This window comes from Octopus bimaculoides, chromosome 4 (assembly GCF_001194135.2).
Source record: "Octopus bimaculoides isolate UCB-OBI-ISO-001 chromosome 4, ASM119413v2, whole genome shotgun sequence".
NCBI lineage: Eukaryota > Metazoa > Mollusca > Cephalopoda > Octopoda > Octopodidae > Octopus > Octopus bimaculoides.
Window position 1 is genome coordinate 141,757,477 of NC_068984.1, and position 4,235 is coordinate 141,761,711.

The 4,235-nt window shown below is 39.0% G+C and overlaps 1 protein-coding gene across 2 annotated transcripts in view; it reads right to left on the minus strand.

Moving 5' to 3' along the window:
• The window catches only part of LOC106872024 (mucin-17), a 136,842-nt gene that overhangs the window by 105,645 nt on the left and 26,962 nt on the right, over window positions 1-4,235 (minus strand). The window lies entirely within an intron of this gene.

Here is a 4,235-nt window from a genome sequence, read left to right on the forward strand (position 1 = left end):
GAGAGAGAGAGAGAGAGAGAGAGAGAGAGAGAGAGAGAGAGAGTTAGAGTAAGAGTTAGAGTGATACAATTATTATGAAGACGGATGATAAATCAAATATGAGAAATCAACAGCCGAGACATTTTGTGGCACACAGCGATCGTTGTGGAAGAATTATTTTTAGCCGATAACATCGACAATAATTAATAAGACTTGTTTCCCATCGATGTTCTGTTTATCGTCACGGCATTGATAATACTAATAAGTCAGTTGAGACGTTGACATCTTTCACAGTGTTTTCTTTATATTGCGCTACATGAACAATAAAGGATTTATTTACCCCCGCGAGACCCAACTGCAGTTAAATGAAGAGGTTTTGCAGAATCTAATTAATGGCTGTTACTGCAACAAGCAAATACTAACGGCTCAGTTTTCGGCGACGTGATATATACTCATAATAATAGTAAAAACGGGTGCAGGTGTATATGGCCGGAAGCAGGGCCCCTTTGAAAAAAAAGGTTATCTGAGAGTATTAGGTTTCTTTCAAGCGTCCTTCTTTCAAGCATCCTTCAAAATTACAGAACCAGGCGCGATATACTTTTGCAACGCTTCTCATAGTTTCTGACCGTGTCGATTGGCAATCTCGAAGTTCCAAATTCCTTGGGTGTCTTCTACCATAATTTCGGTAAGACTTCACGTGTTGTAATTGAAATTGAATAAACGGAAACTATGTGGAATCCTATCAAATTGCCTGTACTTATTCCTAATTTGTAGACTTAGTCTGTTACTCAGTTTAACATCACATACCCTTCATGTGTCTTCGGTGGAGCCCATTGTTCCACCAAGTGACCCTTGCGTGCTTAAAAGCCCTTGACTCACTTTTATGGAGTTCACATTGTTCCGAGTATTATAACATGTACGCAGTCTGAGGATAAATTAATCCATTAGCCCTTACCACGGTAATCCTTGTGTCGTTGTGTCTTTAGTCCTTTCTGCCCGGTTCAAAAACCCAACAAGATTGTTATGATCATGGAGCAAGTCTCTTCTTTTCACTAAGCCATAAAGGAAAATAGATAAAAAAGGCCGTTACATGATCGCCACTCATATCGCTTGAAGGGGTTTCTGTATGTACTAGAATATCTGTTCGTCCATAGTGATACACTTTTCTTTAACTTATTTTCCATTCTTGTTTCAATGTAAGCAAGCGCGATAAAAATAAACAAGGACCCAAAAGTATGGCTATAAAGACTGGAGGTCACTAGCAACTCTATAAAAACTTGTGGTCAAGGAAATCTGATAAGAATGAATACAAGGATCGGTCTTTCTACCGACCGCTTTGTTAAGCGGTCAGTAGTATACATTCAGGGCTTAGTCTGTTAGCCACATTTCAGGTACCAGACGTTCAATTTTAGTTTCCGCTTGACCTAGTATTACAGCACAGCCAAAGAGATGAGCGGCGGAAGGACATGTCGTATGAACATATGTCCAAGAATTCCTGCTGTTTCAGATTTAGTGCGTGTTTGTGTATCATCAACCATAGTATCCCGTGATTCTTTTGGATTAGGCGTTGGAAGCAGATGGACCGCCTAATTAAAGGAACCTGTCTCTTTTACTAGAAACGAAAAAGTGTAACTCCTATTCCAATCTGGTGAGTTATTTAAAGCAAAATCAGGCGGTAGTCCCTTATCGAAGCGAGGGAGATGTTAACCACTAACACTTCTCCTTTAGGAACATCCCCATCTCAGCCCAATTCTGTATGAGATTGGTCATCCTGGTTGTCATTTCTCAGTTTTATCCTCCTGAAAGTCTAATTCGAACTAGACACCTTAACTTCGGTCTGGTGAGAAAAGTCACTATCCCGCACGGTGCCGTGTTGTATTCCCATTGATTCGTGGTTATTTCCTCTCCTGATATCTCCTGATACTCCTCTAGAACACTACTGACCATATCGATTTCCGATGGTTCCAACACTATTATAGCGACGTCGTCTGCACAAGCAGACACGACTTTCTGTGTTTCAGGAGACAAAATTCTTCTGACATAATTATGTCTCATTGATGGATTATGTGTAATATTGATGTCTGAAAATTTAGGTTAGTAGATTCAAAACAGTAAACAGTCTCTAAAATATTAGGCATCTTAGAAATGCAGACAAATAATTACCCAAACGCCAAGATTTAGCATTACATATATAGCACATACGGAGGATAAGTATGGCTACGTTCAACATACATAGACTGCTTTCAGTACAATAAAGATACGGACAAAAGCAGGAGAGCAAAGCATTGTTTGTAAGCGAAGACATTTATGTACTGCACTCGGTGTGCTGTGAAAGTTTGTAATAAAAAACTAAAACCACAGAAAGGAAATTAAGTCTGATCTTGAGATTGAAATCAGCGAATTAGACCAGAACCACTCACGCAAATAATGAGTAATAGAGTAAATTTGATAAGAGATAACAGACAGAACTGAAAGAGAATGTTGGGGCAGGAAACTATAGAAGCGTCACAATGATTTTAAAAACTGAAGTCGTTTCATTGCCAGTAATAAGGTAATAGGTATGAAGATAAGTGTAAATAATACAGGAAACTACTAGTAAGCTGATATAGATAGAATATATGTCCACCGCTCGAGGTCCGATACAAATAGAAAACTACTACAAAATCACAACTGTAGAACTAGAAAAATACGTAGAAGCAAGCGAACAGAGAATAAAAACGAATGTTGAAGAAAACTTTTCTCTCCAAAAAAGAAACGGTAAAATGGAAACTGGAAACTAGCAATATTGAAGGAAAAGATTTAAGTATAAAACAGCAGAAATATTTTTAGCAAAATTAAAATCAAAAAGGACTCTAAAAATATGTTAAAGAAAAGTGGGGAGGAAAACGAATTCTCTGTATTTAGTCTATCGGTATCTTTTGCCGAACTGCTAAGTTACGGGGACGTAAACACATCAATGTCGGTTATCAAGCGGTAGTGTGACACACACACATACACACACACACTCTGACATACACGACAGGCTTCTTTCAGTTTCGGTCTACAAAATCCACTCTCAAGGCTTTAGTCGGCGCAAGGCTGTAGTAGAAGACACCTGCCGAAGGTGCCACAGGGTCGGACTGAACCCGGCACTCCTGCGCTATGGTACGCTATTCTATTGATCAAGAAAGGATGAAAGGCAAAGTTTATCTTGGCCGAATTTGAACTTAGAGTACAAAATACCATAGAAATGCCGCTAAGCATTTTGTCCAGTGCTGTAACGATTCTGCCAGCTCGCCACCTTAACAACAACAATAATAATAATAATAATGGCCGATGAAAAAGGTAGCAGTAGTACCAATAATTGTCGGAGCCCTGGGAACAGTGAGCAGAAATCTCGAGAAGTACGTGGAAGAAATAGGGGCTGCAATAAGAGTGGAGCACTTGCAGAAAACAGCACTGCTTGGAACCACTCGAATACTCCGGAAGGTGCTCGATAAATAAGGAGTGTTACCTTAATTCACTGTTAGTAAATAGCTGACACTGTAATACATCTCCAGCGTTAAAAGCTGTGCAAAGGCAATAATAATAATAATAATAATAATAATATTAATAATAATAATAATAATAATAATAATAAATGCTCTGATGCAGTACCAAGAGGTGGCTTTCATGGCTTCTCATCTTAACTGGCTGGAAGTGTTGTCATGTGCATTGTTTTGTCTTGGTATAAAAGATGGGCTACAGTAAATATTCTGCTCAATACCACAGATTTGCTTGTCAGTTGTTTGACCTTATCCAGTTGAGCATGTCCCTTGGTGGCTGACGATATGTTCATCTCTGACCATGAGCAGAAGTAGTGGGGGAGCATCATAGCCATGTGTTGAGAGGAATTCTTTGGCCTTTGAATAATTCACCTCTGAAAACATGGGTGTTTTGTTCATCGTCCTTAAACAAACCTCATTCAGGGACCTTTTGAGCAGGATAGGCTACTCGACCTGTGAGGTCATGCGCTGTTTATCTTAATATGAGATCACCATGTCGCACACATATGGTTGTGATGCATGTGCCTGGTGTACCCTTATCAGATGGGTAGTCATGATGAGTATAATGGGCTTGTATATTTTACCCCAGTGTCACTTTGATGGCATTCACTGCTCTCTCACTCAATAATAATAATAATAATAATAATAATAATAATAATAGTCAAAATTAAAAGAAGAGTGCCATTTGCTATCTCGTGAACAATATTTCGACATCTTGCGTGTCTTCCACTG